The sequence below is a fragment of the Fukomys damarensis genome, unplaced genomic scaffold (genome assembly GCF_012274545.1).
Source record: "Fukomys damarensis isolate Sample0158 unplaced genomic scaffold, DMR_v1.0_HiC HiC_scaffold_10, whole genome shotgun sequence".
Classification (NCBI taxonomy): Eukaryota; Metazoa; Chordata; class Mammalia; order Rodentia; family Bathyergidae; genus Fukomys; species Fukomys damarensis.
Genome location: NW_022900922.1, coordinates 35,092,723 through 35,114,399, shown reverse-complemented (window position 1 = coordinate 35,114,399; position 21,677 = coordinate 35,092,723). Strand labels below are relative to the sequence as shown.

Genomic DNA, 21,677 nt, shown 5'->3' with positions numbered 1-21,677 from the left:
TTACAATTTTTTGAGTTTGAGGTATGACAGCGAAACTACACAAATTACTTTTTTCTTCTCCACAATTTTACAGATTGTTATTATAGATGTTAACAACTTAAACATACAATTGTTTACTTTCCTTATTGAGTTATGAACATTCACTTTTTTACTTAAATGAAGCAATTTGCAGCTTTTTTTTTTTTTTTTTTTTTGGTCATCACTAAATTGCCAGCACTCTTGCACTTTGGGCTGTTAGTATGTAAAGTAAGGGTTACTTGAACACAAGCATGTGATTCCACAAAGGTCAACCTGTTAACCAAGGTGGACACTAAGTGACCAATGAATGGGGGTAGTGTATAGAGTGTGGGTCCACTGGATGAAGGGATGACTCCAGTCACAGATGGAAGGGAGCAGGACAGCATGAAACTTCATCACAACTACTCGGAATGACACACAATTCAAAACTTGTGAGTTGTTTACTTTGGGAATATTCCACTTAATATTTTCAGACCATGCTTAGCTGTAACTAATACCATGGACAGAGCAAACTGCCCTGAGGGTTAGGACTTCAATATATAAATTTCAGGAAGAAAAAACAATTCAGTTGATAACAAAAAGAAAGGATGACATGCTGGAGACTCTGTTGGGTGGGAAGGAGGGTAACAGTATATGATTATTTTACTTTCCTCATTTTCAAAAAAGTTGAAGAAGGAATAAATTAGGGCACATATGTTACCACCCAATAAATGATTGATGAATGAGAATTAGAACTCTGGAAGACCTCCCAGTTTCTGTTGTTGATGAACAGGTTTCCTTTTTTGTCTTCCTTCTACCATTATGACCCCAGGGAAGGGAGTCAGACATGGTTTAGCAACCAATAAAATCATATTTCATGCTGCTTTTTGAAGATTGTGACATCTGTAGCTGAGATCTTTATCTTTGCAGTAAGGAACTAAGCCAGAGGCGTCTCTCAGCCCCGAGTGGTGGCCTGGGAGTAGGGCAGAGGGCAGTGAGGCTGAAGAGAGAAGCAGAAAAGGAGGAGAGATCCACGTCTGCCCATCGTGGGAAGTGGATGAGATGCACACACATCCTAGCGAGTGGAGGCTGCAGGGCCAGCAGGCAGGCGAAGTCCCCACTGCAGGGACCAAGTCGGACAGAGAGAGGTGGAGACAGAGCCATAGGGAAGGCGCAGGACGGCGGGGTGGCCAAGGAGGGGGCTCCTTCAGGGGCAGAGGAGGAAGCCAGAGGATCTTTTGTGTGTGGGGACATCTCAGGGATGTCCTAGGAGGCGGGAACGGTTGAAGGTCACAGCTGACATCAGGAAACACGCCTGTGTCTCCCTCAGTGTGTTCATCTGGTCCAGGAGAAGCTGCAGGATGGGTACAGTGAAAGACACAATTCCTCGTGGCTGTGCCACAGCTTTACGACAGCCATTTCAGAGGCACAAAGGGACTTCTACAAATAGAGCAGTTTATATAGGGTTAGACTAATTTCTTTCCTTTGATTCTCCTCAGTTTCCTACACAGAAAATACTCCTCAAGAGGTCAACCCTAACTAAGAAGAGAAGGAAACTGGCTTTATTTCCATGAAGAGTGGGCTGTGAAGAGGGGATTTCCTCTTTGCTGACTGCCTGTGGCAGACTGTGGACCCTCTGATCATCTCCTAAGCCAAGAGAACCAAGACAGCCAGATTCCAGAGTCCAGAAGGTTTGCTGAGAGTTTCTGGGCAATAAACTGCTACTGGCAGACAAACTCCTTTCAGTGATCCAGCAAGACAAACACCTGGATGATGAACCAGGAAGACACCCTAGACGGGCCGGGTCTTCTGGTGTCCTCCTGGGTCACACACAAAGGAAGAAAAGTGGAGTAATGATGAAGTGTGTTTGGAGCACAGGCTGAATGGTGTGAAGAGAATCCAGAAGAGCCACCCTGCCCCCTCAGGGAAGGGCCCAAGATCTAGCCAGAAACCCTGTGGTTCTCCTTCCATGTTTGGAAATGGCTCAGTCAGAAAATGATCTTTAATTAAGAAGAAGTCCAAGAAAATATGGTTTGGGGAGCCCCGGATGGATAAATCCCACCTCCTTCACAGGCACCTCGGAAAGTCCTAGTCGGTACATCCTATGTATATTTGGAATGTGTTTATGTCATAAAAATTATTTGTTATTGACCCAGAATTCAAATTTAATTGGAAATGCTCTCTCTATGTTTATTTGCTATACCTGGTAGCCACCAGCAGTTGTCAATTAGCAAGTTACAAGAAATGGATGTGGGCTGGACTTGCCACTCCCAGAGGGTGCCAGGTGCTGTGACATTGCAGATAGTCATCTAGGTTGCCCCGAGAGCTTGTTCGGCCTTTCCTCGATGTGTCCGTCCTGTGGACCACCATCTCCAGACATCTCAGCCAGCCGGCTCAACCAGAAGAACATTTCTGTCCCTGTAGCTGGGAACTCACAGATAAGTGTGCTCCAGGTGCGATGTGGTCAGTGGTGTGTGGCACCAAGGATGGTTTGTAAGCTCAGTTCTTCATCTTCACAGCAGCAGTGCCCAGTGTGACCTGCAGACATCATCATGCTATTTGCATGGCTTCTGAGGTGCAGGAGAAGAACAGGACAAAGGTAGAGGAGCGATCTAGGGTGCCTCAGCATCCTCTGTCTCTGGATTTGTGACCAGTGAAGAACGTGACAAGAAGTGAACAGTAGAGTCAAAGGGAGTCAGTTGGAGGAAGTTATCTCACCTACCTGTTAATAATGTAGAAATAAAGATAGCCAGGCATGGTGGCACATGCCTGCAATCCCAGGATTGTAGGAGGCTGAGGCAGGAGGATTGCCATGAATTTGAGGCCAGCCTGAGCTACATAATGAGACCCAGTTTGAAAAAAAAAAAAGAATAAAAACAGCAACTATGTAAAAGGGCACTATCAAAACTGACTGATTAATAAGGGTTGAAAGATAACAGGCAAAAGGAATAGGATACTCACAGGGCTGCCTAAACCACAGTCCTTACACTACAATGTAAAATGTAGAGGAACTGCTGAATACATTTGTTTTGTTTTGTTTTTTTGGTACCGGCATTGAACTCTGGTCCTTGCACTTACAAGGCAGGCCACCGAACCACTGAGCTAATCCCCCAGCCCTAACTGCTGAATACATTTGGTTTTCTCTTTCTACATTTAGGAAATTGCCTGCACTGATAGTTATAGTTTAGATGTAAAATGTCCCCCAAAAGTCTTGTGTTTGGAGGCGGGGCTTTTAGAAAGGGATTAGATCCCTGGGTGCTACACTCACCCACAGATGAGTTCACCCTGAGTGCACTGTTAGGAGGTAAGGGCTGGCAGGAAGAGGTGTGCCCCGAGAAGGTAACTAGAAGAATGCCTGGCCTCTTCTCTTGTCCTCTCTCTGTGCTTCTTGGCCTCTGTGAGTTGAGCGGCTTTCCTCTACCGGCCACTTTCAACATGCTGTTTCTGCTTTGCAGCAGCCAACCATGGACTGAGCTCCTTGAACTGTAAGCCCAAATACACTTCACCTTCTTTAAGTTGTGGGTAGTGGGTAGTGGGTATTTTGTCTCAGTGATGGGAAAGCTGGCTGATACCCTGACAAATGCACCAGGTGCAAAACTCAGGAGCAGTTTTCTCCTTGGCTTAAAAAGAAGATACTCAGAGTGATTTGTGGAAATTCCTCTTGGCTGTATCATTCCAGGAAATGAGACACCACATGACTTGATCCTCATTCCCTTTTTTTTTTGTGGTACTGGGGATTTGGGGATTGAACTCAGGCCCTTGAGAGGCAGCGACAGAACCACTAAGCGAAATCCCCAGCCCTGATTCTCATTCACCCTTTCATCTGAATCTCTGCCATAAGTCCCTCTTACAGCACAGAGGACTATTTATGCAGGGACAAAACTATGTGATCATTAGGGATGCTTTTCAAATGCCAGTTAAAAGCAGTTATTTGAGAAATAGTGCTAAAGGGCCCACAGTGAGAGAACAATAAGAAAACACACTGGCTATTGTATCCCAGCCTTTCCCAGACTTCCCTAAAAAATAAAGAACAAACAGAAGGCCATGTAAAAGTTTTGAAATATCAAATCCTAAGTCAAATGTTTCAGATTTGATGTCCGATTTTCTATGATATATGAGTGTTGGGCTAATACAGCTAAGGAAAATCTTTTTTGCATAAAATCTCCTGGCATGTTTATCTTCTACTAACTAAATATCCCTCTAGGGAGCTCACATTTAGACTTGAACATATGATATAAAAATAAACCCTGTGTTCATAAGCATCTTCATGGAATCTGTTGTCCCTCAGTTGGTCAAAAACAAATATTTATCACTTGCTTAAAAAAAACAATAACTTGCACTCGATTTCAAAGTACTTTGGGGAGTTCTTTCTAAAATTGCTACTAATGGAAAAGGCTGTCTTAGTCTGCTTTGTGTTGCTATGACAGAATGCCACAGGCTGATAGAAAAAACAGGTTCATTCCTTACCGGGCTGGAGGCTCAGGAGTCCAAGGCTGAGGGTCCACATATGGTAAGAACCTTGTTGCTATCATCCCAGAGTGGAGGGTGGTGGGGGCAAGAGATGGGGGTGGGAGGAAGAGGAAGGAGGAATGGGAAAGGGGAAAGAAAAGAGAGATCTAAACTTGTGTTTATAACAAACTCGCCTTGATAATAATGAAGCCACTCCTCTAGCAACAACACTAATTCATTTGCCAAATGGAACCATTTGTCCATGACATAATCACCTCTTAGAGGTGTCACCTCATGATGTTTGCATGGCTGATTAAGTTTCCAGTGCATGAACTTGGAAGGCATGGAAATCCATAGCAGGAGTGTTGGTGGTAATCTGAGGGCCAGTTTAACCCAGTGGACCTAGAGCTGGTCTATTTCTGGGCCCCCAATCTCTATGACCTTGGGCAAATGAACTTCCTGGGCCCCAAGTCCCTCATATCCAAAAGCATAGCATTCTGCTGCATGGACAGAAAACCAATCCCAGTGGCTTATCTAAACAGAGTTTAAGTTTCTAAAAATGTAACAACTGGGCTGAGGCTGAGACCCCATGATAAACGTCAGCACTCAGCTCCTGCCTGCTTCCCTCTCTGCCATCCTCAGCCGGGGACTCATCCCCAGGCATGTTCTCTTTCAGTGGTAAGATGGCTGTTCCATCTCCAAACTCACCAAAAGGAACAGGGAACAGAAGAGAATCCCCTTCCCCAGAAACTCTGAGATTACATCCGCCCATTTCTCAGACCAGCACCTGCTCGCCTGGCCAGGGAAGTCAGCTATCTCCCAGGTACATGCAACCTTAAATAAAGTGAAAACTCTGCTGCTAGGGAAGGAGAGTAAAACATATGTTAGGTCAGCCGACAGCAGTGTATGCGACAGCAGTATAAGGCTTCCTCCAGCTCCCAGTCTGCTAGTAATTCATTCTTCTGCTCAACAAATACACAGGGGGCTGAGGTATAGAGCTCAGCATTCGAGTGCACACTTTGTGTGTGCAAAGCTCGAGTTCAGTCCCCGGCAACAAAACAAATACATGTTGTGTGCCTACTCTCTCAGGGCAGACTTCCTAGATGCAGGGATGCAGTTCTGCACAAATGGCAGAACAAGAAATACTGACTGGCAATCCTGGGCCATCCTGGGCAAATGGATCTGATACAAAATAAAGCCTTCACATTCTCATTCAGTGACAAACAAAGCCCAGCAAGAGAACACGATGGGTAAAGGCTGTCTCAAGCATCTACCTGCAGCCTGACCTGTGGATTCTACCTGTTAGTTTCCCCTGGCTGGGTTCTCTGGTTCAGGATTTAAGAATATCTAGCTCTTCCCTGGGCCATGAGCAAGACAAGCTCATCATGGAAGGGAGAAGTCTTACAGTTCCAGAACCTGTGGGGGCCCAGGGCTAGCCTGCCCCTCCTCTGTCTGCAGAACAGTCCTAGAGGAGAGTGGCCATCAGATAGCACTCCAGGCAGTCCATTTCCATATCAGTTTTTAAGTAGTAACTCAGCTGAAAAGCCTGGAACTTTCCTACAGCACTGCTGCCAGGGTAAATGGATACAAGCCCTTGGAAGGCAGTTGGGACATACACGGGAAGAACATCCACACCTTCACACACACTGATCCAGGACTCTGATTTTACTTCTGGGAACCAAGCCTCAGAAAAGTATTCCTGCAGAAAACCTTTACACACTAGGAAGTTCGCTGTGGTGTTAGTATAATAACACAGCCGGCCAACAATCTAAACATTCATCAGTAGGAGAATATCCACGTGATAACGCCGCAAACACTCGATAAAATGTTCTACAACCACTAACTGGGATACTGTGCAGACCAACTCATCAAGAAAAATGCTTATGGGAATGTTTGAGTGAAAACTACAAGATACCAACTTATATGTAAACTATCATTACGATTTTTAAATATACACCCAGGAAGGAAATACTTCAACGTGGTAACACTGGGTAAGTAACTATGTGATTATGGGTGGTCAGATTTTAAGCAACTTGCTTCTGTTAGTCTTCAGATTTTTATTCATGTTTACATGACATGAAGAGAAAAATAAATTCATCACTTGAAAAAGTAAAGGGTAATTAAGTGCTTTCTGAGCTATTTTGCCTTCTCTATAATAGTATGTAAATTCTTTTTAAAAATTCCATTATAGTAAGCCAATCTTTTCACTAAAATGGTTTATAAGACAGATAGTAAATGTGGGAGACAGAAACAGAAAAGTAATGCCTATTCCGAATCTTACCAAATTTAGTATGACTCAATTTTAACTTATTTGTAATAATTTAATAGAATCTAAGAAAGCTTTTTCTTCTATACTTAGATTGCTAAGTTAAAAAAAAAAATTTCCCTGAGTCAAGCATGAGATTACAGTAACAGTCTGGATCTCCAGGCCAAAAGATTCGTTGATTTCCCTTGAATCATTTGGGCAAGTCAAGCAAAAGATTTCCTCCCAGCCTGGCTAGAATTCCATTTTACAATGCAGAGCGGGTATTACCTGTTTTTCCATTTTCTCTTTCCATCAAAATTGCCTAAGCAGGGCTAGCCAGTACACTTGCAAGCAAAGTTGTTATTTCCACATTTTACCAACTTGTCCCAACCTGCACAAGAATCACACCAGAGAAAGGAAGCTTCTTGTACCACCAGAGGTCGGAAATGAGTTCAACCTCAAACTGGAGTCTGGCCCTGAATCCTGAGGTCTTCTTTTAAGTCTTCTCCTGGCTTGGGCTGCAGAGTGACTGCTCCTGGGGGTCTTCAGCACAAGAAGGACAGATCTTTGGTTATTTTCCCTAGAATCTCCCGGCACCTACCTGCTTTAGGGATCTGTACTTAAACTCCCATTATTAGAGATACAAGGAAGATTCAATTCATCACCCCAACCACCATTAATCAGAGATGATTAGTGAAAGGTTTTGGGCCCAAGGCCCACGTAGACCACAGATTAAGAGCCCTTGGCAAAGAGGCAGAACAGAGGTTAGAATCTTTGAAACCCCAAGTAAGGTATTTTTGTGGAGATGCTTTTGAAACAACAGATTTAAAGCCTGGCTTGCCACTGGGTTGTTTGTTTTGCTCTGATGGGATGTAGGGAAAGCCTGAAATTGTCATTGTTCTTTCTGCATAAACTAGAGAAACCTGAGAAGTCCAGAAGGAGCCCAGGCCCCTGACAAATTGAGTAAGAGGAAAGAGGAAGAGCTGCTCTTGGAGAATCCCGTGCCATCCTGGAAGCGCTGAAGCCCAGGAAGCCAGAGCTCAGCAGCTCCACTCCCAAAGGTCAATGGGAGAGAGGAGAGCAATGATTCTCTGATTTGCAGAAGACAATAGCATGTCCTTGCACAATCAACCATCTGTGTACTGTTGACAAATCCAGTGCACCTTTGGTCCTGGCACAGGGGAAGGTCACTCATTCTCTCAAGTCAGAGGTAGGCAGGAGCTGAGATACAGCAAGACCAGCCATCACTGGCCCTCTTCTCAGTCCCTCTCTTCTAGCTTGGAGGTGATGATCAGAGGGTACAAACTTTCAGCCATGCAAGATGTGCAAGTTCTGGGGATTTAAGGTACAACACAGAGCATGTGCTTAACAATTCTGTCTTGCATGCTTAAAGTGCTGCTAAGAGGATAGAATTTATGTTAAGTACTCTTACCACAAAAGGAGCAAACACATAAAGGGGAGAGAGGAAGCTTTTGAACGTGGTGAGTAAGTTTATGGTATTGTGATGATGAGTCCACTTAACTCCAAACACATCACGTTGTAGGTACTGAATTTCTACAGCACCTGTATGTCAATCACAACTTAATAAGCGATGTAAAACAAAACAAAAGGTAACCACGAAGGTCCACATATTGAATGATTCTATGTATACAAAATATGTGGAATAGAGAACTCAGGAGAGACATAGTGTTTGCCAAGAGCTGGAGATGAGACGGGGATGATGGGAAGGTAGCTAAAGGGTGTAGAGATTCCTTCTGGGGGTTATAAAAACCTTCTAAAATTGACAGTGGGGACAGTTGCACAATTCTGTGACTAGATACTTTACTTTGAGTGAGAGATTTGTGTGTTGCATAAATTATGTCTCAAGAAAGCTATTTTAACAAAATAAAGCCCACCATTTCTCAGTGCCTCCTCTAGAAGCATTTTCAAGCTGGCAAGAATGCTTCCATCTCACCACTTTTCAGAACAAAGAGGTGGGAGCCACTGCACTGATCAGGCTTTTTGCCAAGAACATGGCGCTGGCTTCAGGAGTCGAGTTCACTGTCAGAGGACAGACACCTGCAGCGTTAGAAAGAGTTGAAAACTGGCTCTGAGAGCAAAAGGCTACTTCTGATAGGGTCAATCAGAGATGCGCTGCAGTCATTTGTGTGTTTTGTGCCTCATCTTCAACTGAAAGGAGATAGGATAGTGTGTTAGATTACAATTTTTCATGGAAAACTATCCCTGCCAGTTGTGGGACTTTGCACTGGTATCGTTAACGTTTCATTAACAGTTTACATCCATTTTATGGAATGGATATTAGTGACTATTTCCAAAGGGCTGTTGGGAGGGTCAGAAAAACTACTGTGTGTAAAGACCAGCACAGGATGGGCCCTCAACAAAATACTGCCTATTATTACTCTTCTACAATTACGAGGACAAAGACCTTCATGTCCTGGGAATATCCAGCTCAATGTCTAGGCTCTCATATACTTAATGACTAGAGAAGTCATTCTGTAATTTTGTGGAACATTTTCTCCCCAGAAGGTTACCCGTGGGCACAGCTGATCAACTAATCAAATTTTACTTTTCAAGTCAAAGCAAACTGTGGGAGCACTGTTCCTGAGCCTATTAAATGAAGGCTGTCTGTTAAATTAAATGAATTTGCAGTCATTTCTTCAGAAAACAAAAAGAAAACTATTTTTTTCTAGCAGCAGAAAGAACCCTCAGAGATAGCCCACCAACTTCTTGGGCGCATTTTGATCTCATAAAATACACTGAAAAGGAGAATGAGAACAAAATCCTTCAAATGTCCCATTGGTGTGAACCCAGCAATGTTAAAGAATTGAATGGGAGAAAAATTGTTGCCTCATTTTTCCAGCAGCCTTCATGGGGTTAAAATCTGAAAGCAAGAGACACAGAGCTCCCATGTCTTTCAATGCCTGGCGCCAGAGTACCACCTGGCACCTAGTAAGTCCTGTAAGTGTCAGTAAAGAGCTTATCACTACAATGGCAACTCGTAAGAAAACCAGTGTACAGCATTGCGGTAGCTTAGCCCATCTTCCTCTTCCACAAAGCACTGTACACCATGCTGGGGCAGCCAGCCACCTCCAGCCTCCCTTCCACAGGTCCAACATGAGAGAGTGTGTGAGACCCTCCCCTTATGGCTCCAAGCCCTGGCCACTCATACTCCTGTCCTCGACGCAGTGCAGGTCTCATCCCAAGTGTGGCATGAGCCTTCAAAACCAGACAGTCTGGTTTGTGGTACCCTGAAAAGGACCTGGTCGGGAACAGAAGTTGATATTACTATCCTGAAACTCGGGTTTCTCTGACAGTTGATTATTTTTTTTTGTACTATCAAAAAGGCAGGTGATTGACATCCTATGGTTATACAGTAAGACACATCCACACAGCTTCAGCTAACCTAAATTTTAAAAAATGATCAGACAGAGGGATTCTCCAAAGAATACTGCCATTGTCTCAGAATCTCAGAGCATTGCAATGTGAATGTGCATTCTGTAGTGAGCTATGGGCATATTCAAAGAGGATGAGGCATTTGAAAAGACAAAAATGATGAGGTTTACACCAGATAATTTTTAAAAATAATTTTTAGCCACACTGATTCATACCAACGAAGGTGTCCATCTGAGATTTATCAGACAGTTGCTGGAGAAGTGTCTGTGTAGAAGTACTGTCTACATACTTGTGTTTCTAGCACAGTCCCTTATGATAGTGACCAGCAGGCAATTCCATAGAAGGATGCTTCCTTCTAATTTACCTGATTTATTTACTTTTTTTTTGTATCATTCATACACGTGATCACATTCTGATTCTGCAACTTTCACTTTTCCCTTACAAGTTAATGTTGTGATGCATCTATTTCCATTGTGCTTAACAAATCAATAAAAGCCTACAGTAGAACCTTCTGTAATTGGGGCCCTCCAGGTAGTTGGCAGGGCAAGATCCCCATGCTGTGGCTGGCACAGTCTCTGAGGACCTGCCCCTTGGTTCTCTCTCCCAAGTTGCAAATCAGTTCCTGGTTTACACTGGAGCTATCTGACCCCAAACCTATAGGCCAAATCCAGACAGAGCTGGATTTGCTTGGCCTTCAGTGTCAGCCAACATGGGGCTTTTTAGAATTTGCTTTATTTGCCGATACAGTTTTCCAAATTCTAACCTACCTTATTGAAGTATGACTGACACAAAAAGCTGCAACTATTTAGTGAACACAACTTGTGTTTGGAGAGCTGAGCACACCCATGAAAGCATCTTCGTGAGCCATGCACTTGTCTGTCACCTCCAGAACTTTCCTCCTGCCCCTTTTGACTTTTTGTTTGTTTTCTATTTGTGACTGGAACACATAAGATAAGGAAAAATTTCAGTACACAGTATGGTACTGTTCATCATAGGCTTTATATTGTACAGGAGATCTCCAGAAATTACTTGTTTTGCATAGCAGGAACTTTTGAACCTTTAACCAACATTTCCCCAATTCCCCCTCTCCTCAGCTCCTGGAAACTACTATCCAGTCTCTAAGTCTATATATTTGACTATTTTAGACCCTATGTATGAGAACATGTGGTATTTGTCTTTCTGTACCTGGCTTATTTCACTCAGCATGTTCTCCAGTTCCGTCCACGTTGTCCCAAGTGGCTGGCTGCTCCTGTTTCTATGCGAATAAAATTTGATTGCATGTAAATACCATATTTTATTTATCCATTCACCCATCAGTGGACATTTAGGCTCTCATATCTTGGCTACAGTGAATAATGCTGCAGTGATCAGGAGAATGGTCTCTTCAAGACCCTGAGTTTTATCCCTCTGGACCTACACTCAGAGGAGGATTGCTAGCTCAGGTGGTTCTATTTTCCAATTTCTATTATGGCAAAATGCACATGCAAAATTTATCATCTGAAGAGTTTCGAGTGTACAGTTAAGTGACACAAAATATATTAACACTGTTATGTAAATATCACCACCATTCGTCTCCAGAACGTTACATTTTGGAAAACTGGAACAGTATTCATTTAATGATTTCTCTTTCCCTCCACATCAGAAGCCATCACCCTACTTCTGTCTTCTGTGTAGATAGAATCATACACAACTATCCTTCTGTGAATGGCGTATGTCGCCTAGAATGTCTTCTTGAGACATCCATGTTGGTTACATTAGAACGTCGTCCATTTTGAGGACCCCCATTCTTGAATGGCAGCAATTGGTGAGGTTTAAGCCATTGCCTGAGAATGAACTCTCCAGGCCCTACCAAATTTTGCTTCCCTCCCAGTGGCACATTTCACCGATCTATGTATACTATCTGCTATGCTCTCAAAGGAAGATAAATTGCTGCCCTTCTCTGTGTGAATCCTGCCTAGGATTTTGTTTTGATTCCATTTTCTAGCCCAGCTGTGCACGGGAGTGAGACTTGCTGTGCAGTGCGGAGCTGTTCACAGGCTCTGTGGAACCTGTGACCTGACCAGAAAGAGAAGTCATCATACCTGGACTCCACGACACCCACCCCCCATTGCCCCTCTCTCATCCAGCGCACTCAGGAAGTTCAGAGCTCTCAGCAGTGACACACAGAGCAATTGGTCAGCACTGGCACCTTCAGGGGCTCTCACGACATCCTAGGAAGCAAAGTAACTGGTCTTCCTTTATCAGATTTGGCCTTCAGGGCTCAGTGTGGTACAGATGAATAGCATTCATGATTTTAACTATGCCATCAATTTAAGTCGGGTTCTGTTTAATCCCCAAAGAATAAGAAAAGCCCTCTAGCAGAAAAAGTTAAGAGTTCCTCTGCGGCTTGTCTCTATAATTAACAACCCACTGTATCATTTTTTTTTTTTTCATATCCAACCAAGGTAACTTTGGGAACAGTTTAAAAGCATCTCTTCTTACCTGGTCCTTCACACAAACACAGAAGAACTGCTCACCGCCTTTTACCAAATATCCCCCAGTGGGCAAAAGGCTATTTTTAAATCATCATGCGGCCTTCTCCTCATACCAGTGAATCTTGTTTCTCAAATTGCTATCATTGTTGATACTCTCACTTGAAATTTTTTCAAGCTCTCTGGCTATTTCTGGATTCATCTAGCTCCAAACTAACTGCAGGATTCTAGCAGGGTTCTGAGCAGTGCTAAATCTAATGAAGATGATTGCAGTCTTTAACAGTATATCCTAGAGGAACTAGAACCAGAAAGAGATGGTGTGAAGCACGTGTATCCTACGTGGACTCAGTCCACACACACCCTGTCGTCCCCGTCATCTATCTCCATACCAGGGTACTATAGTACTGATTCATGGCCAACACAGGGTACACACGACTTTCAGATATTTTTCAGCCATATATGCATCTACCCTACCATTGCCCATCAGAGATTTGAAAGGTGGGTTTTCCCTATGCCCACACAGAGCCCTTGAGCATTAGTTTTGCGTGACTGTAATGAAATACACAAGGAAGTTAATTTATAAAGAGAAGAGCTTATTTTGGCTCACAGTTCTGAAGATTCCAGTTCAAGATGGAGTGGCCCTGTCACTTTAGGCCCCCGATGAGGGCAGCACGTCATGACCAGAGTGCACGGTGGAACAAATCACTCGCCTCAGGAAACAGGCAGTGGGAAGCAGTGAAGATGAGCCAGTGTCCCACAGTCCCCATCAAGAGTTTCCCCACGGAAAATGAGGCCCCACCTCCTAAAGTTCCATAGCATCTTCTAGAACCACAGCCTGGGAAACAAGCCTTTAGCACATGGTCCCTGGGGCACACCCACCCCAACTATGGCGATCTGTTCCTTCTGAACCTTACTTTTATTGCTTTCTCACCACATCTCTATGTCACTATTACAGCTTGTATCCAGATGCCCCCATGTTAGTTACTTTTCTCTGACTGCTGAGACAAAATACCCAACACCCAAAGCTAAAGCGGGGGAAGGTTTATGTGGCTCACAGTTTGTAGAGATTTCAGCCCATAATTGGCTGGCTCTGAGGCAGGATGGCAGAGGGGCATCAGTTTACGGCTGCAGAAGACAGAAAAAGCAGCAAGGGACCTTAAGGGCATCTTTCCTGCCCCTTTTATCTTATTCAGACTACTTAGGATGGGTAGCACTCACACACTTAATCCTAGTGTCGGCAGGCCTGGCCCCACCGTGAATCGATCACATACTCTAGATTCAGCCACCCCCAAAATAGCTCCACCTCGTTTACATGAGGCTTTTGGCGGGGGGCAGGGGGCATCTAAACACAAGCCCTAACACCCCCATCCCAAGCCTCAAGGACTCACAGGTGAGGCTCTTCAGAAATGGCTGGATCTAGGTTCAGTGTGAATGTATTAAAGCTGCATGATTATAGATTAAGGATATGATAACTAGATTGGTCCACCAAATGGTTTAGCATAAATTTGGCTGTGGATAAGGAGAAGGCCCACCTTGAATTTGGGTGGCACCACCCAAACGGCTTGTAGCCTAGGCGAGATAAAAAGGAAAAAGAAAATCGCTGCTGCTACTTCACTGTCTCCTGCCTATGGACTGTTTCTCCTCTCTGATACCCCATGTCACCTGCCTTAGAGCCAGCCCACTATGGACTGAAACCTCTACAAATTCTGAGCTAAAATGAACCTCTCCTTCTTTAACTTTGGGTGTTGAGTGTTTTGTCCCATAAATGAGGAAGAAACTATGCCAGTCAAAAATGCCATTTTGAATTCTCAACTCATGGCCAGATACTGAGTCCTATAGTCCCCACCTGAGCTTGATATAGATGTGGTACTTGGGAGATGAGAGATAGCAAGAAAGTCACATGAGGACCTTGTGAGAAGGTGGCCACCTAAAAGCCAAGAAAAAGGCCATCACCATAACCTGACCGTGCTGACACCCTGATCTTCCAATTTCCAGAACTCTAAGAAAACAAAATCCAGCTGTTTAAACCACCTAATGTGTGATTTCTTTTCTACAGCAGTTCAAGCCAACTAATACAATTCCCACTTTAAATAATAGTCTTCTGTCTCACAATGCCTATCAACTAGTGAGTAGATAAACAAAATGCATAGCATCCTTGCAACAGAACACCATTCAGCCATAAAAAGGAAAAATATGGATGGTTGGTGCCATACAAATGAATTCCATACTAATGCAAGGAACCCAGCACAGAAGACAATTTATTTAGTGACATTCCCATGGAAGGCAAACCCAAAGAGATAAAAAAGTAGATTAGTGTCCTCCTGAGGCTGGGGGTGGAACTGGATTAACAGTAAATGGCACAAAGGACTCTACTGGGTGACAGAAGTGTCCCAGAACCAGTTTATGGTTAGGGTTGCACAATGCACTGCGCATTAGTAAATCAACAAATTCTACAGTGAAAGCAGGAGGATTTTTACTTTGTCATTTACCTCAATGAAGGGGTTTAAAATAGTTGTTAAATTAAAAATAGGTTTTATAAAAGTCTTTTTAAATCTCTGGATCTTTTCTACTCTTCAACTACCAACCCATTTCTCAGCTCCCAGAGTTGTCATTAGGTCCATTTCAATATTTCATGATGTACATTTCCTTACATTCATTTTCAAGGCTGGTTCTCCGCCCACTCCAAAAAGGCTTTCTCCCACTAACTGCAGTCTCATCAAATCATAAAATCTTTGATATTGCCAAATCTGCCAGGCAGTTTTCAGGCCTCACCATCATATCTGCAGTACATCACACCACACTGCACAGGCCACACACCTCACCTGTCTCTCCGCACATCTTCTGCCTTCCTGGCTCTCATGTCTTCCTCCTTGTTAGAAACAATATAATAGGCTTTGACCTGTTTGTGTATGATATGAGATACAGTCCTGTACCGATGCTTGACTTCATCCAGGTAAGCAAGAGAAGTGACTGGCATGTACACGGTGACAGAATGGGGCTGAGGGCACCACAGGGCCACCTGCAACTCTAATATTGCCCACTGGCCTCTCACAGCCAGGGAACATATCCCACACAGAGCCAAGAGGCCCTCCCCTTGAGGCCTCTATGCCTTGGGCAGGAGCTTGCCTCTGGCCTCTCCCATGGTGGGCAGCAGTGTCCTTCAGGCACCTGGGAAGAGCTCTTTGCCTCCTAGAAGACCTGGCTTCTCTCCTGAGCACTCCAGGGACCCCGTGCCCAGAACCCCCACCTAGGACACAGCACCATGGCTGGGCTGTGACTGAGGGCAGGAGGAGAACAGGGCCACAGAGCTCCAAGAGAAAGGACAGGGTGTCCCCAGGGTATCTGAGGACTTCTGTACTGATCCCTGGGGACGGGAAGGTGGGACCCAGTGCCTCCCTCATACACACTCAGTCTGCAGAGCCTAGCCTATTTGTCCAAACAACAGGAGCTCCTGCAGTTGCCAATTTTACAACTCCATAGCAGAGGCAGGGGCTATAGAGCTGGCGACAGGTTCCACAGCACTTGTCCTGGGCACAGAGCACCAAGGCTCCAAGCCTGGGCCAGGCCAAAGGGCAAGAATGGTAATGGCCACCGAGGCCCAGCGGTGGTGTCTTGGTCCAGAGCAGCAGGGGTAGCCAGCAGCTCTCCAAGGCCCCTGGCCACCTCTCCTGCACCTTATGCCTCCTCCCCAAGCCTGGGCCCATCCTGGCCTTGGGCGCGACAAGAACAAGGGAGCTGGAAGCCACACAGACCTAAAGCCCACAGGGTAGAAGGGAGCTCTCATCCCCCAAAGCCACTCCTGCTGCTCCTCTGCCATCTGTGTACCTGGAAAGAAGAAAGGGAGCCCAGAACAGACCAGGGCCAAACATCCGGGAGTCTTCCAAGTCAGGGGGAGCCCACGATGTCTGTCCTGGCCTTGTAGAGCCAGCATGTCCTCGAGGAGCTCAGGGCCTGGGGCAGCTGTGGTCCCAGCCCCCACACAGAGGGTATTGCCTGTCAGTGCCCCAGGGACAGCACAGGGTGACCGGGTGTCTCCCAGGCCCGAGAGCCGCCACCTTGGAATCCCGCCAAGCCAGAGTCAGGGCAGGAAACTGCTGGGCCATGCTTGAGGCCAGTTTCTGGAGAGGCAACCCAGGGTTCCACAGGGAGTTCTATGAGATCCTGTGCTATGGCTCTCGGAGTCCCCCACCTCTGGTCCAGTGTCCCCTTCAACCTGCACCCCAGAGAGCACCATGTCCCGGCTTGGGCGCCCCCAGGATGCAGGCTAGATGCTCCCCTTCTCCTCTTCCTCTTCCTGCTCTTGCTCCCCAGGGCCCTGAGCACAGACAGACATTCAGTTGGGGACTCATTAAGCAGGCCAGGATCCAGGACCCTGGAGATGCTCACAGGAGGAGGAGGAGGGGGAGGCCAACTTTGCTGGCAGACAGAGTGGGAAAGTCTGTGTAGACCTGGGGACAGGGGGTGGGTGGGTGGAGAGATGCAGATGCGTGGGAGAAAGCTCACAGCAAAGGGCTCGGTGCCTGCACAACCCGGGGTCAGCCAGCTGCCCCTGAGCAGGAGGGACAGAGCAAGGGACAGGTAGAGAGGATGGGGACAGCAGCAGCACACAGGAGCGAGGGGCACGAGAAACATTACGACAGCTCAGAAGCTCAAATACCCCGGGGCTGCGGAGGACACAGCCTTGTAGTAAAAGAGAATCAGGGCCTGAGGGACCCAGAGGTCCGGGCAGCCGAGAGACACAGGCAGCAGGCACACAGCTCCAGGAGCTGCAGACTGCTCTGTTCTGAAACCAAATGCTGTTGCATGGGCATTGATAGCCCTATCTTTTCCCAATTTAACACATCTGAGGTCAGGATGCTCTCTAAATTACAGCCAGCTGAGTGGCAGTTGAGATGTAGTTGCACTGCCTTAGAAATACCTTAAACAATTTCTTTCATTTATGACTTCCTTTTTCAAGAATGCACAAGAAGGAATTTAGAATGAAACTCTCTCCCTACCCATCTAAAAGATCACTTTCAATAAGTATAAAAATTTCTAGGTGACAAGAAAAGTATTTAAGTCATATGGCATCATTTTCTTGCCCAGAACCTCTTGTTATTCCCGTCATTCTTAGTCTGGAATCAAAGTTCTTACCAAAGCTCACAAGGCCTTCAAGATCAGCTCCGGGCCTCACCGCAGTTCCTGTCCCATGCTGGTGGAGCTTCAGCCCTGACCATCTTACTGTGTCCTCACTCTGCCCTGCCATAGGGCCTTTGTACTTGCTGTTCCCGTGGCCAGTATGCCCTCCCCTGCATGTGCCGGGACCCACTCCCTTTCTTTCCTTTACACTGACACTCAGTGAGCCAGTCTCTTGACGTTGATGCCAACTTCTCCAGTGGAGATGGAACTCCAGGAAGGGGAAGCTGACTCATTCCAGTGGAAAAAAATCTCATGACCTGTTTATCAAGGATCCAAGTTGATTTTCAAAATTAATTTCTTAATCAAACTCAGTGTCACCCAAAAGAAAGAATCAGACCATCCCAAGTGTCCCATGTGACACAGCCAGAGTCTGCAGTGTTAGCCTGGGGGATTCTTGCCAAAAACTATTCTACCTGAGTGTAACCGTGAGGAAACCAGGGGACAAGTCCAATTTCTGGGGGTGGGGGGCATCTTGAAAAGCGGTTGGCCTCGGTTTGTCACAGTTGTCACAGGGGGAATGCAGAGACAAAGAACAACAGACAGTGAGCAAGATGAGATGGAAATGGAGGAGTTTACCAAGGAACGATTAGGAAAATTATCAGGTGTGTGTGTGCTGTAAGGTGGTGCACAAGGAATTAGTGAATTTCTCATTGTGATGATAGCACTTTGAACTCACTGAAAGTTGTGTTCTTCGCCTTCACACACAGAAGTATGTAGACAGAGTGCTGTCTAGCATCTATGACTTTACAGCACATCAGTATATATAAAATATATATATATATATATATATATATATACACACACAAACACACACACACAAAATACACACACGTGTATATGGGCAGGGCACACAGGGCAGAATGTTAATTACTGTAACTGGCTAAAAAGATTTTCAATGTTTATTGTATTACTCTTTCAACATCTGCCTATCTTTGATATTTCAAAATCTAAAACATTAAAAATCTGTTTCTTTTACGTTGCAAACAGAATGTCACACCTCAAAGCTTATCAAAACAAAAGAATACTCTAGCTTTTTCCAGTACTTTAAATAACTAACATAATTTGAAGAATAACAATGAAAGCAAATGCAACAACTACACAAAATTTTACCACCAACATTGACTGAAAAATATATTGAGGAGTAAGGTTAATATATATGGGACTTTTATATATACAGTGTCAGAATCAAAATCCTGTAGGGTAACTCCCGTTGAAAGGCTGAAAATTATTTCCGGCAACAGTCAGTAGGATACATTTATAAAACTTTGTAGCTCCAGGGTCTGTTCGAGGATGAGAACAAACTACTCAACATCAAAACTTACTTTTAAAACTATCTCAGGTCTACAACAGCACAAGAAAGATTGTAAAATTTGGCCACTATTTCTACAGGGAGCAAAATATTGCAGCAAATCAACAATTTCAGAGATTTTCTGAGAATCTCCCTCAGAAAATGGCTTGCCTGCCAGTGAGACATGTAACTATTTTATAACAACAGATCTAACTCAAAAGTTTCTGATGATCACGATCTAAACCTTGAGCTACCCTTTCGTGCCCAATAATTGGATTTCTATAATTCATGTGGAAAGACTAAGTGATTTCTGACAACACTGCTTGCTAATTATCCCGATTTGATCAGTCAACATGTACATGTATAAAAACACCACACTGCAGCCCATAAATATGTACAATTATCATGTGTCCATTTAAAGTGACATAAAACTGAAACATTGTTTGCACATTTTGATTCCATAAATCAATTAAAACAACCTAGTGTATTTGATAATATTAGATATGCAAACATCCAAATTAAATTTGAAATCAACTTTTACATTTGAGACAAGTCTGTCAAACTCACTGGTTTTTTTTTATTTAATCAGTGTGTAAGTAGTGTCTGAATATTTGGATGAAAGTTGACTTTCAGGATTGATACTCTGGATGGTAAACAGAGTCAAAACCGTGTTGAGTATCTCTCCATTTGCATGCAAATGGCCTGCAAGAGTCAGGTCCTGCCGAGTCAAACTCATCACTTCCACGAGGTGACGCCTGACCACATATAAAGGTTGCAGTGGTCTAAGAAGGGGCTCAGCATGAGGCCCCCGTCCAGAAGGGACACTACTCTGCATATGGACCTGCGGTGGCAGCCACATCCTGTCTCCTAAGAGCCTGAGTGTAAGATAAACAGAGCCAACCACCCACTGAGTAAAAGCAGAAACAACAGAGAGCCGCTTGTTTGCGATAAGAATGAAGTCACCACATCAGAGACAACACTTGCTGCCCGGGAGCAGCAGACTTAGTCACCACAGGTGCTGAGGGGTCCCAGAGCTGCCACCAGGACCTGAGCGTCAGAGCCACAGGCTTAGGGCTCCATGAGCTACTGCAGCTCCATGCATAGCCTGCAGCGGCACTGGAAGACCCAAGGAAGTCAAAGTCAAATTCAGTTTCAGAGGACCATGCAGGAGACACTGGGGAGACACCCGCCATCACCACCAGTACCAAGTACAGTGTGCCATCTCCAACCTCAAACACTCTCAGTGCATGAACCCCACAGACAAGCCAAGTGCCACTGGACCACCTAGAAGGGAATGTCAATGGCTCAGGGTCAGAGAAAGAAGGAAGCAGGGGTGGAGACAAAGTCCTGATAGAATGGGCTCTGTGGGTTGGCTTTAAAAACTATCCTGAGGCCAAGTCGAGTACAGAAAGACAAATAGTATAAGTTGTCCCTCATAGATGGAAGAAAATAAAGTTGGTGGCACAGAAGCAGAAAGTAGAATAGCAGCTACAGAGCCTGGGAAGGATGCAGGGAAGGGGAGGGGAGAAGTTGGTTAAAGGGTATAACAGTGCAGTCGGATAGGAGGAATGACTTCCAATACTATGTATTCTGTAACATCTATAACGCAAGCTACAGTTGACCACAGTTAATTGTAAATCTCAAAGTAGCACATTGAAAGGATTTTAAATGTTCCAAGCACAAGAAAATGATGTGTTTAAGGCACTGGATACACCAATTACCCTGATGTGATCAATACACATTGCATACATGTATTAAAATATCACACTTTACCCCATACGCATGTATAGCTCTTATATATCGGTTAAAAATTAAAACAGGTATATTTTCTATAATGTATGTTCTATATGGGATTTAGCAGGATAGGAGAGAGAAGAAGAAGAAGAAGAGGAAGAGGGAGCCAACAATTGTATCAGGGCAGCAGCACGGAGGAGGTCAGAAGCAGATTCATGACGGTTCTCACATCCTGACCCGGTCACTTACTAGCTATATGATTTGGAGTAAGCCATGTATCCTCTCTGATGCTCAGTTTCCCAAGTGTAAAATGGGAATGACAATTGAACCTACTTACAGAACTTTTATGAGGATTAAATACCTTAAAGAACATAACATTCTTGGATCAAGACTTCACCTTTGGGCCAGGGGTTTAGCTCAGTGGTGCCTCGCCTACCTTGCAAGTGCAAGGTCCTGAGTTCTATCCCCAGCACCCCCCCACACACACACACAACTTCCCCTGCTGCTATCGCTTGCATCTGAAAAGTTCCCCACAGGCTCATGTGTCCTCCACTTTCACAGTTGGAGGTGTTGGAACCCTAAGAGGCAGAGCTCAGTGGGAGGACCTGGGTTACTGGAAATGCTCTCAAAGCAGACAGTGGGATCTTTGTCTCTTCCTCTCTCTCTTTCATTTCCAAGTCACGAGGTGAGCGACTCTGCTCACACACTGGTCACCATGATGTGCTGCCTCACCGCAGGCCCAAAAGCAACAGGGCCAACCAGCCACAGACCAAAGCCTCTAATACTATGAGGCTGCACAAACCTTTTGCATTTGTGTTGTTTATCTCATGTATTTGTTATCCTATTGGAAAGTTGACTAGCACACTAATACGCAACTGTGTCCAGGACTACTCATGACAGCGGAACAATCTCCCACTCTTCT

The 21,677-nt window shown here is 44.9% G+C and overlaps 1 long non-coding RNA gene across 1 annotated transcript; it reads right to left on the bottom strand.

The window, feature by feature from the left end:
- Positions 1-201: 201 nt before the first annotated feature.
- LOC104861382 lies at positions 202-11,764 on the bottom strand. The gene is made up of 4 exons (XR_780013.1): positions 11,270-11,764; positions 10,852-11,021; positions 4,465-4,522; positions 202-2,635 (listed from the first exon to the last, which is right to left on the bottom strand). It is a non-coding gene; the product is annotated as an uncharacterized LOC104861382 (long non-coding RNA).
- Between the last annotated feature and the right edge of the window lie 9,913 nt (positions 11,765-21,677).